Source organism: Thunnus maccoyii, chromosome 22 (genome assembly GCF_910596095.1).
Source record: "Thunnus maccoyii chromosome 22, fThuMac1.1, whole genome shotgun sequence".
Taxonomy (NCBI): domain Eukaryota; kingdom Metazoa; phylum Chordata; class Actinopteri; order Scombriformes; family Scombridae; genus Thunnus; species Thunnus maccoyii.
In genome coordinates this window covers 17,290,750-17,304,445 of record NC_056554.1, presented here as the reverse complement: position 1 = coordinate 17,304,445, position 13,696 = coordinate 17,290,750, and the positions used below count along the sequence as shown (strand labels likewise).

The following is a 13,696-nucleotide window of genomic DNA, read 5'->3' as shown; positions in this document are numbered from 1 at the left end:
GCTGCAGCTACTCCCACTGCAGCCTTCACTCCTCCTGCAGCTTCTGCTGCTTTTATTGCAGCTACTACTGTTGGCATTGTCTTCAAGGTACTGACAACAAAATGAATCATTGCTGTTACACCCAGCAAAGCTCCCAACAATACTCGTGTGGTAATACCAGCAGACATCTTGAGAAAATTTGAGACATCAAACTTTCCATGCTTTTTAATCACACTGTCCACTGTTTGCAGCATCTCATTGGTGTAGCAGCCTCCATTGTCATTGCCATTCATCAGATTGGTTGTTGTTCCAGTACTTATTATCAACAACGTGGCACCATCCGCCGCACTTCTTCACCAGATCATTCACAAGATTATTGTGACTGACAAACTCCTCAATCTTCATCCCTTCCTTGAGCTGGTCACCATGAGTGAAGACAACTGCAGCATATTTGAAAGCTTCTTCAGAGAAATATTCACATATTTTCCTGATGACATCATTCTCCTGCTTGGTGAATTTCTCCACTTTAAGTAAAATGAGAAAAGCATGAGGCCCAGGAGCACACTCAGTGATACACCTCACTATCTCAGTCTTCAGGTTCTCTTCGGACATGTTTGTGTCAAACAAACCAGGAGTGTCGATCAACGTGATGCTTCTTCTATTAACAGATCTGGTTTCTGCTTGACATTCTCTTGTTTCAGAGTTGAGAGTATGGCTGATTTTGAAGACATCCTCTCCAAATATTGTGTTAGCTAGGCTACTTTTCCCAGATCCAGTTTTTCCGAGCAGGACAATCCTCCTTGTCTTTGTCACTAGAAGAGAATAATGTATCATAATCAGTCATGTACATTTGTCTCTTGCTGCCTCCTCACAGTGCTATTTGGGTTCTGGGAGAGTTTTGTCTATTGTCATACCTGCCAACACTCCCGAATTTCGCGGCAGTCTCCCTGTTTTTAACCCTTTCTCCTGCTGTCTTCCAGCTTGGGGAATTACTTCTGTTAATCTCTCGATTTTATAGTTTTTTCCTTTTCATTATCACAACCTGTTTCTGGCACTGTACAGCCTGTGTGTGCATCTGCTCTCTGTGCAGGTAATCTTTCATCATGTTCTCTGTCTGCTGCTGCTGATGTGATTCACTGCCTGCAGGTACCGCTGGTAGAGAGAGGACGTACTGTCTTTTTTCAGCCAGTAACTAAATTTACAAGATTTTGCAAAATGTCAAGATACGTGGCAAACTCAGATAAACGGTTAGGCAATATACAGACAGCTTTCGTTGTGATGTTCTATAGTTGTGTAAAACTTACTGGCGATGGATGAGACACTGCGAGCAAAGCTGCTGATGTTTATGCTTGTTGAACAGATGGTTTGATTAAGTCTTTATAGGCTTTTTACTCGCGAAGGTTTTGTTACACTTACAGTAACAAACGTATTGTCAACTCAAATAAAACGTTATCTTCACCAACCTCCCGATTTTTTTGAAACCTAAATGTTGGCAGGTATGCATTGTAGTACTGAACAAAATATTAAATCATATTTAACTAACTCTACATTGTTTGGTTTGCTGATGGCATGAGTAAGCGAATCAACAGAGTTATGGAAGAATAGAAAGTAATTAATCTAATTATCTTATCATGGCTTTGTTATTCACTTTACATGTTTGACAGTTTATATTTTAAATACACAAGTACTTTGTGTTTTCAGTAATTTAATACATTTTAAGTCAATAATATTTGGATAAATTTCATGTACTATTAGTAATTTTATTTGATGTCTTTAACATTTTATGACAGCCATCTGGAGATTATTTTTTCCCTGTGGCAGATTAATATGATGCTCAGAGGAACACAGATCTACACAGAATAACTGAAATAACTCAACTTTCTTTGCTTTGATTTTAGTAAGGTTCTGTATCAACACACTGTGATGAACAACCAGCAACAAGTTACTATGCTGAAAAAAAAGTCTCATGAATCTTTATTCCAGGTTCAGTGAGGGCTGAACCTCTTTTAGAGGTGTGGACTGGAGACATGTTTCAACTACTGTTGACAGTAAACTCTGAACGCTGCTTTTCAGTCAACAAAGGTCATTTTGTGCTCAGAGATACAATAATACAATTATGGACAGTGGTTCCTATTAAAAATGTACATACAAATATAAAAGCATGCGTGTCTTTTTTGGCTTTCCCTCTCTGTACATGTTTAGTATCACATGTTTAGACAGGCTGATGAACTGCACTTGTCTTCATGCAAGTACATTACACAGGCAATACTATACTACAAAATAAGCACCAATAATGACAATATTGTACCACAAATAGCTGCATAACACAAAATATGTCATAATATAGACAAAATGTTTTGTTATTTCTCATATTTATTTCCAAATGTACAAATATTTATAGATTTCTGTTCAGGAGCACAATATATAGGAAATAATTTCACCTTGAAATGTGTTATTTCAAAAGGTTAATGCCACACAAAATGATGCACAGTGAAGGGATCATTTTGAAAATTAAAGAAAAAAAAAGGGGAAATTTTACTTCTTATATAATATATACAGTACTCATGTTTTAACTTAGATATGTATGATGAAAACTGCTGACTTGTGCTACCACTGAGGAAGACTGCACAAGTAAAACTGTGGTTTTTACATTTAGCAGAAGAGGCTTTGTGTAAACACTTCCGCTCACAGGATGAGACTGAGATGACCAGTGGTCTGACCGTTCCTCATTTCCTGTTTCCTGTTTCCTGTTTTGCTTTACTGGGTGAAAGGTGATGGTGTACATGACTTCATATCATAAACTGAAAGAGTCCACAGTTTATAGATATGTATGATGGAAACTGCTGACTTGTGCTACCACTGTAGAAGACTGCACAAGTAATACTGTGGTTTTTACATTTAGTAGAAGAGGCTTTGTGTAAACACTTCCGCTCACAGGATGAGACTCTGACATGAGATAAACAAAGGTGTAACCATTTCTTATTTATGTTTCCTGTTTCCTGTTTTGCTTTACTGAGTTAAAGGTGATGGTGTACGTGACTTCATATCATAAACTGAAAGAGTCCACAGTTTATAATGTAACAACATCAGACCCAAACTATGTTCCATCATGTACCTATATATGACACAAGGTTTGACTCTGTGTGAGAAACAACATGAGACAATCACGTCTTTATACTTACAATGTATTTGCAGTATTTTCATTTAAGATATGTAAAATACATATTACAAAAAACAATGCAAATTCTCAATGTCAGGGTGATTGTAGTAACGATATAAATGATAATAATATGAAACACATTTTTCTCTCATCACACAATATATATTGTCATATCGCACAGCCCTATATTATAAGAAATATAGAAATAGAAATATATATAAAACTGTATATACAGTCAAAACTTTTGATTAAAACAAAAATGACTGCAGTTTAAAATTCTTTATGAGACAACTGTGTTGTGCTCAGAGCAAACAAAATATCATAAGTGAAAATAATTAACTCACCGTCCATGTTGTCAAAAAGAGCAACTGCAGAGTGACAACTGAAATGACAAGACTGCCTGTGTGACTATGTTTCTCTTTTACACTTATTTATCAGGTGCATTGTGGGGCAGACTTAAGGTAAAACAATTAGGCAACTGTCTGGAGCCCTGAACTAAAAGGGATCCAAACTGCTATAGATTTATTATGATGTTTAGATATGAAACATATATTAATTATGTTGCTATGCTAACTCATTATACTCAGAAATAACTTTTCTTTAAGAAATCATTGTAAATGTGCCACTCCCTCCGTGCACTACAGATTAACGGACTGTTCCATAACTGGAAGAACCACTGACCCCAGCACATCACATCACACTGAGGATTTCAGAAGAAATAACAAAAGCAGTTTCTCTTTCTCTTAGTGGCTACAACATACGTGCCTAAATGTTTGTAATACTAACCAGCTACTGCTGCTACTGTTGTGGCTTCTCTTGTTTTCAAACCAGGCAAAGCTTCCACTTAATGACATTTTGATTGTATCCAAATATCAACAGTAATAGGTTGTTTTTATGTGTAGTTGAAGTTAATTGTATGGGGGTCTGATGGATTAAAGAACCTTATCTCACAGTGCACAATGTCAGTAAAGAAAAAAGTACAGAATGACAGTTGCCTGAATCTGCCACATAACTGCTGTTATGTTTCCATAAAGGTGATAGATGGAGCAACAATAGCATGTTGTAATTGTCTTTTTAATTGCATTATGAAATCACAAATCACATGTGCTTTCAAATAAAATATTTGATTTAACTAAAAACTTTATTTGCTCAAATTACATTCTTTCAAATCTTTCAATACTGATACTTTGTTACCAAGACAAAAGAATGAAGTATTTTCCCAAAACCTTATAAACAAAAGATAATAAGAAGGACAATGCAGAAATCTTTGTTTTAGGTTGTGATGAAATCAAAGTGTCCATGTACTGCAAACGAAGTTTCCCCATCAGTAACCAAAGAGTTTCTGTGTGTCTCAGATACAGTAAATACGTTTCTCCTGCGTTCCAGTGTCTTTGACTTCATTGGATTCTAACAGCATTACATGCCAACTTTGATTTTTCCACACCATCATGTAAAATATTTCATCTTCTGATCTTTTATGACATAACAACTCACATTAGAGGTTAAATACTGTCATTGCAGATATCTAGGCATTTATTTTAAACTCAAACATGCACATACATACTGCAAGCAAGCCATTTGAGCTTTCCTTGTTTCAACAGGACATCTCATTTCACCATCACATTGTATAATTAGACACCAAAGAGAAAGATTCATGTCTATTTTGTCAAAAATACAAAGCCACTCAAGCTCTTAGCCTCTTTTTTTCTGTTCTTCATCACTCAATATGTCTCCCTCCTTCATTCCCTTTCTTCCTAGACAGTGACAAACAGTAGCCTGGTGGTGTAGGCCAGGTCAGCGAGGTAAAGCAGGAAGTTGATCACCGCCACTGATCAGTTTTGGACTGTGATGAGATGATGGTAGCGTATAGAATCAAATAATGGTCATAAATATTTTGAGCTTGAAGACAATGAAGACAACAACTCCCATGATCCCACACTACTTTAACCATCATCAAACTCTGTCTTTTGTTATTTTTTTGATTGAGAGACCCTTAGTGGCTGAAATTACATATTGTGTGTTTAGATTAATTAATTATTAAAATAACACTGATTAAATGCATCTGTTTTTCTTATTTGTGAGCCACTCAGCTGATGGGATGAATGTAAATGATTAAAATAAAAAAATAAGACACTGGAAAACATATGAAGAATTTGCTGATTTATTGTTAAATTGTACATTTATATGCAAGCAAACAAATTGAAAATTAAATGAAAATTATGGAGGGATCACATCCAAACACCCATTGTCACTTCATAATCATTTCAGATAAAATGTATCAGGAAAAATAAAAATATCTTTTAATTCATGATGAATTTATGATGATATAACTCTCAGTTGATCACATTATTAATTAGCTCTGAGCAAGAATAGCTCAGAAACAAGCATTTACCCTACAGCTGCCATATTGTTCATTCTCAACAAAAAATGATGTGTTCTTATGAGAAAAAAAATGTAATTGTGTATTAAACCTTTTCTTACTCCTGATGTTTGTCAGCTGTCTGCGCTATAGATGTAACAGATGTTGCTTCTGCGGTGATTCCTGCTGCTGATCCTGTTGCTACTCCTACAAATAATGATATGTTTGGTCCTTCTTCATTCATTAATTTCATTGCCCCACCAAAGAAAGCGCCTAACAGTGCTCCTGTTACCTACAGCTTTAAACAACTTTCCAAACAGCCTTCCAAAGATGCTGGTTTTAGCTTTATGTGTGATCTCTGGTTGTATTTCTCTCTTCATGGCTTGTAGTATCTCAGTGGTATAGCAGCCTCCTTTGTTTGCCTCAATTATCTTGTCTAGATTTGTGTTTGTGAACTTTTCATCACTATGTTGAATAAAATGAACTTCAATTTGGCTTTTGGCTGAAGGCTCTTCTATAACTAATCATGCTCTGTGCTGCCATCTAGTGGTTGCTGAAATATAGTGCAAGACAACATCACACTTAAAGTTTCAGGTTTTGTTTAGTCTTACACCCTCCCTCTCTCACACCCTTATTGAGTTTTTATCTTTTTCTGCTATTTTCACATTATTCAGGTTAAACATTAACCAAAGGTGCTTTACTTGTGTGTTGGGTGAGGAGGCAAATCGGCAGAGAGCACATGCTTGAACAAAATGATATGTGATTAGCTTATTTATTATCAGAGCCAGTGCACATTTATCAGTATTAATTAAAATTTAGCCTAAACATGTCAGACATAGCACAGATTTGAAAACATTTTAGTTAAAATGGCTCCACCTGCAAAAATAAACACTCAAGAACACTAAATTAATGATTTTGTCTCTGGGGTGATTTATTTCTATCCATAGCCAACACATTTGCCCATTTGCTACCTAAAGTAGTTTAACAAGGGATGAGCAATTAATTTATAAAAAAGAGAAAGTGAAAGAGAGCAGGCATGCATATAAAGAGATGTGAGAGTGAAACATAACTTTATTCCTTTTATTTATATTATGTGACAAATTGTTTAATGTAGCTGACAAAACTCTCTGTAACATTTATGTAATGAGCCAGACATGAGCTACTCTGCTCAGATGTTACTGAACAGATTGTGAAGACAAAGGTTGATGAGTCACAAATACCAAACATGTGACTCCTTTTGTGTAGGAGGTTGCATGTTATGTTGCTATATTTTGCATATTTGCCAGTAGTGATTTGATTACAATAATTAGCCTGTAGCTTGTTTCAAATGTTATCATTCAAATGATAATTTTGCCAAAATATGAGTTTCCAGAATGTACTGCATAGTTATGTCAGATTAATATAAAGTGAACAGTGTGAACAAATAGCAGTAACTGAAAGAATCAACCTTAACTTACCATCCATGTTGTTTCTTTTCCCTTACTATCATACTAATAGTAAACTTTGATAATTGATTATTTAGCCTCCACTGGTATGAAATAAGTTTGAACTATCACAGTGTACCATGCAGTAATTGATTCTTTTACCACATAAAAACTTGATTTGCTCAATAACATTTTTCAAAATTTTCACTTTATTGATTGTTCATATTTGCATTGATGATACATGTTAATCCACAAAGAACTACAATTATTTTTGAAGAAGCATCAGAAGGCTTGTCAGACAAAATTATATACAATAGTTTACAGTAAATACATGGAGTGATATTTCCTGGTTAATCTTTGCAACAGGAAATAAACAATGAAAAAATATTTTAAAGTTGGACAGAAATACAACCAACATTGTCTTTCTGCTTTGGGATTATAGTTTACAACACATCAAACTGAAACTCTGTGTTTAGCTAGTATTACAGAAACAGTAACTAAAGTTTGAAGCTCAGACAACAAGTACAACCTACAGCTTGAACATGAGTTTGGTTGAATATACTGTATGAATAAACATGATAAGCAAAACAAGATTTTCATTCAATCTAATGGGAGATATGACTTTTTAATGATATATTTTCTCCCTTTTTGATGAGTCACAGCTCAGTATTGGCTTTGACTCTGATTCAATTCAAAACATCATCTTCTGTATCTAAATAAGATTGGGCTTCATTCTCTACAGCTGCTGCTGCACTCTCTACTGCTTCCCATGGTGTGTCTGCTCCCTCAGCTGCATCATAACCTGACAAACCTCCTTTCACTGCTCCTGCTACAGCAAATGTCGCTGGAAGTGTGCATGATAATGTTCCTCCTGCTGCTCCTTCTGCTGCTCCTACAATTGCTCCTAATACTGCTATAGGTTGTCCTCTGGAAGATAAAGCTCTGGTAACTCTTTGAACCATCACTGTCATACCAAATAAAGCTCCTAACAATACACCTGTTGCAGTACCTGCCAGTCTGATCAAAAGCTTCTCAAAGACACAGACTTTAGCCTGTTCTCTGATCTCTTGTTCTGACATGTTCTCTGACCTCGGTCTAATTCTCTCCACCTCTTATTGTATTTCTCTCTCCACTCTTTGCAGCATCTCATTGGTGTAGTAGCCTCCATTGTTTTCCATCACTATGTTGTCTATTGTGTTGAGTAGCTTTGCCACCTGGAACTGGTTTCTCCTGTATTCATCCTGCTGGTTGTGCTTCCAGTATTTATTATTGATGACGTGGCACCGGCCGCCGCACTTCCTCACCAGATCACTCAGACCTTGATTCAGTTGAACAAACTCCACAATTTTCATCCCGTCAGGGAGCTGGTCACCATGAGTGAAGACAACTGCAGCATATTTGAAAGCTTCTTCAGAGAAATATTCACATATTTTCTCGATGATGTCATTCTCCTGTTTGGTGAATTTCTCCACTTTAAGCACAATAAGAAAAGCATGAGGCCCAGGAGCACACTCAGTGATACACCTCACTATCTCAGTCTACAGGTTCTCTTCAGACATATTTATGTCAAAGAAACCTGGAGTGTCAATCAACGTGATACTTCTTCCATTGACAGATCTGGTTTCTGCTTGACATTCTCTTGTTTCAGAGTTGGAAATATGGTTAATTATTTTCCCATATCCAGTTTTTCCAAGCAGGACAATCCTCCTTGTCTCTGTCACTAGAAGAGAATAATGTATCATAGTCAGTCATGTACATTTGTCTCCTGCTGCCTCCTCACAGTGCTATTTGGGTTCTGGGAGAGTTTTGTCTATTGTAATACCTGCCAACACTCCCGATTTTGCAACAGTCTTCTTATTTTTAACCCTTTCTCCTGCTGTGCTCCCGCTTGGTAATTACTCCTGTTAATCTCTTGATTTCATAGTTTTTTCCTTTTCATTATCACAACCTGTTTCTGGCACTGTACAGCCCGTGTGTGCATCTGCTCTCTGTGCAGGTAATCTTTCATCATGTTCTCTGTCTGCTGCTGCTGATGTGATTCACTGCCTGCAGGTACCGCTGGTAGAGAGAGAGACGTACTGTCTTTTTTCAGCCAGTAGCTAAATTTACAAGATTTTGCAAAATGTCAAGATACGTGGCAAACTCAGATAAACGGTTAGGCAATATACAGACAGCTTTCGTTGTGATGTTCTATAGTTGTGTAAAACTTACTGGCGATGGATGAGACACTGCGGGCAAAGCAGTTGAAAATATCGCTTTTCAACATGTTTATGCTTGTTGAACAGGTGGTTTGATAAAGTCTTTCTTGGCTTTTTACTGGCAAAGGTTTTTCTTGCACTTACAGTGACAAACGTATCGTAAACTTGAGTAAAACTTTGTCTTTCACTAACCTTCTGACTTTTTTGAAACCTAAATGTTGGGAGGTATGCATTGTAGTACTGAACAAAATGTTAAATCATATTTAACTTGCTCAAAATTGTTTGGTTTGCTGATGGCATAAGTAAGCGACTCAGAAGTACGTAAGAACAGAACGTAATTGATCTAATTATGTTTCATGGCTTTGTTATTCTCTGCATGTTTGACAGTTTATATTTTCAATATACAAGTACTTTGTGTTTTCAGTCATTTAATACATTTTAAGTCAATAATGTTTGGATAAATTTCACGTACATTTAGTAATTTTATTTGATGTTTGATGTAGATTATTTTTTCCTTGTAGCAGATTAATATGATGCTCAGAGGAATACAGATCTACACAGAATAACTGAAACAAGTTGTTAACTCACCTTCCATGATGTTAAAAAAGAAATCAGAGTGAAAATGTCTTGAAACTGAATCTGGTCTATTTCTTTGCTTTGATTCTAGTGAGGTTCTGTGTCAACACACTACGATAAACAACCAACAACAAGTTACTATACTGAAAAAAAGTTTTCATGAATTTATATTCCAGTGTCAGTGAGGGCTGAACCTCTTTTAGAGGTGTGGACTTGAGTCATGTTTCAACTACTTTTGAAAGTAAACTCTGAACACTGCTTTTCAGTCAACCAGGATTATTTTGTGCTCAGACATTCAATAATACAATTATAGACAGTGGTTCCCTTTTAAAGTTTTCATACAAATATAAAAAGATGTCTGCCATTATTTTTGGCTTTCCCTCTCTGTAGCACATGTTTAGACCTTAAAACATATGGATTTATGGTATTTGTCAGCATTTATGTCGCTGTATCGCTGACTATTTTATTGTCCTCATTGATATTTTCAGTATCCTTGCTGCTTCATTTTTTTCACATAACAAGCAATTTATAAAACTGGAAGGTAAAGGGCAACAAATTTGTTGAGTTTTCTAGGGCTGTAGTCTTTTGGTCTACAGGTCGATTAGTTGGTCGATATGCTCTTGTCCGACTAAATTCTCATTGGTTGAATAATCGCAGTGCTTCCCTTTTAAAGTTTACATACAAATATAAAAGCAAGCTTGTCATTATTTTTGGCTTTCCCTCTCTGTAGCACATGTTTAGACTTTAAAATATATGGATTTATGGTATTTGTCAGCATTTATGACACTGTAGCTCTGACTGTATCACTAACCACAGCAATGTCACACTATAAAACATAATTATTTTTTACGATTACTGCCGATAAAGGCAGCATATTAGAAAATGCTCCTATGAGTTATTCTGGAGTGCAAGTACAATCAACCTATGTAGTTGTTTCATTATGAGGATGTGTTAAGTTACCCTGACTGCTTGATGTCCTTGCTGTGTAATTTTCCTCCTGTTGTCTAGCTGTGGTTTGATTGTATTGCCATTTTCTACCAGTTTGACTTGATTGTCAACCGTACCTGAGCAATGGGAGAAATGAGTATCCCATTATTCACTTCTTTCAGATGAGTGCCTGATGCTTAGCTGTAACATTTAACCTTTTATGTGGGTCTAAAAAAACAAACTGAATAGACAGGTGACCAATCAACTGTTTTATTGTGGCATAATAAATTTATAACTGAGCAACAAACAACGTAATGTACCAAAAACAAAACAGAAATAAAAGCAAATCATCATCATAAAACACCACAAAGTCATGTAGAGTCCATGTCCCAACAACCACTTTCAGATTTCAGATCATAACATTTGCTCTGTTTGCTTACAGCGAACAAGACATTACATTACAAGATAAGACAGGATGTACTATGATTAATGCATGAATGACACTTTCCAGAGAAACAGGTTGAAGTGAAACCTGATGTGATGCTTCGCTACATAAATAATTATGACACCGTGACCCTTCAGCTGACTGGGATGTAATTTTACAAATTGTGTATAGAAAACTATGGGAAGAACAAGATACGGGCCATCAACACATATGCCCTGCCAGTCATCAGGTACCCCGCTAGTATAATAAGCTGACCAAAGGAGGATATAGAGGCCACTGATATCAAGACAAGGAAGCTCCTCACAATGCATGGAGGGTTTCATCCTAAATCCAGCACCCTGAGAAAGCACACTAAGCGGAATGAGGGAGGCCAAGGACTGGTGAGCGTCAGAGCCACTGTCCAGGACGAAACAACCAACATCCAGGAATACATCAGGAAGATGGCCCCCAAAGATGAACTGCTAAGTGTATATCTCAGGCAGCAGAAACCCGATGATGCAGAGGTGGAGGAGGAACCATCATGGAGGGACAAGCCCCTACACGGCATGTACCACCGACAGATAGAAGAAGTGGCTGATATCAAGAAATCCTACCAGTGGCTGGAAAAGGCTGGACTGAAGGACAGCACAGAAGCACTAATCATGGCAGCACAAGAACAGGCACTCAGTACAAGATCAATAGAGGCAGGGATTTACCACACCAGACAGGACCCCAGGTGCAGGCTGTGCAAAGATGCCCCTGTGACAGTTCAGCACATAATAGCAGGGTATAAGATGCAGGCAGGAACAGCGTACATGAAATGCCATAACCAAGTGGCTGGCATAGTATACAGGAACATCTGCACTGAGTATGGGTTGGAGGTCCCAAGGTCACAATGGAAGACACCTCCTAAGGTGGTTGAGAATGACCAAGCCAAGATCCTGTGGGACTTCCAGATCCAGACTGACAAGCTGGTGATGGCTAACCAACTGGACATCGTGTTGATCGACAAACAAGAAGAAGGCAGTGGTGATAGACGTAGCAATCCCAAGCGACAGCATCATCAAGAAGAAGGAACACGAGAAGATCGAAAAATACCAAGGGCTGAAAGAGGAGCCAGAAAAGATGTGGGGAGTAAAGGCAACAGTGGTGCCAGTGGTAATTGGAGCACTGGGGGCTGTGACCCACAAACTGGCTCCAGCAGATTCCAGGTATAACATCTGAGGTCTCTGTCCAGAAGAGCGCAGTCCTAGGAACAGCTAAGACACTGCACAGAACCCTCAAACTCCCAGGCCTCTGGTAGAGGACACACCAACACCCCCCATAGGAGGGGGGTGAGAGGGAGATTTATATATATATATATATATATATATATATATATATATATATAAAATCTATTTGCCAAATATAATTCTTTGCTACACCCACATTTCCAAAACCAAACTTGATGCTCAGCAATACGGTTGAAAATCAATACCACACATGAAAATAATGTATCATCACATTGATGTTAAATGCAATGTAATGCAAACGTGTTTTATTTTCGGATGTTATGTGCAACACATATATAAACAAAAACTTTGCAACTGATTGTAAATTTCATTTCTATTTCAAATTGGCTAAAACTAAAAGTAGAAATATAGAAACAAATTAACAAGAAGAGAATAAAACATATGAACCAATTCAAGTGAAGTAAAATAAGGAGAAAGCATTTAAGATTTAACATTTGTAAAAGTGAGTATTTAGACAGATTTCATGGTTGGTTGGTGACATAGAGTGTTAACAGATCAGCAATATAACCTGTTAAAACTTTAAAAGTAATGAATACATATTAAAATTCAATCAATATTTTTTTTTCTTTACTAATGCCAGTTAACAGGGCATTACAGAAGATAAGACAGGATGCACAGTACAGTACAGTACAATGAATGCATGAAAGACACAGGTTGAAGTGAAACCTGATGTGATACTTAGCTAGATTGATAATTATGACATACTGACTCTCCAGCTGACAGATTATGACTCAAATATCATTATGCAAATTGTGCACAGTGTATAAAAAAATATAGTTGGCAACAAGTAAATGCAGCTACAATAAAAATTATTTGGGTTTCTTACAATCATCAAGGCATTTACTGCCCCTCAAAGCTTAAAAATTATATACAAATTCATTGACTGAGACCCAAGAGAGGGCGAGTGTGGAAGAGAAAGCCCGAATAAATATTTCATCATTCATTCTCAGTGATATACCATTTAGTGATTACCTCTGTCTGAACATTTGTGTGCATGAAGATAGCACTCTCAAAGAAAAAAAAGGAATGATGAGAGAGAGCAACATCAGTCACCACAATCTTAGAAATGTTCAGACCTTTGGAGGTGATTAAGTCCAGAGTCAACCCCTTGTTGTGTGTGGGCTCCGTTACATGCTGAGTCAATCCATAGTTATCAAGAACAACTCAGTTCTTAAGGCCCTCTGTCCTAGGGGTTGTCAACATGGATGTTAAAATCACCAACAATAACTACACAGTCAAAGTCAATACAGATAACAGACAGTAGTTCAGTGAAGTCATTGAAAAAGTTTGCACAGTGTTTATGTGGCCTGTAGATATTTAGGAACATAGCTGAGAAGAGGAATTCAACTTAAGAGCT

At 36.9% G+C, this 13,696-nt stretch overlaps 1 pseudogene; it reads right to left on the bottom strand.

The window, feature by feature from the left end:
- Positions 1-258: 258 nt before the first annotated feature.
- LOC121889922 lies at positions 259-9,715 on the bottom strand (annotated as a pseudogene).
- Positions 9,716-13,696: the final 3,981 nt, after the last annotated feature.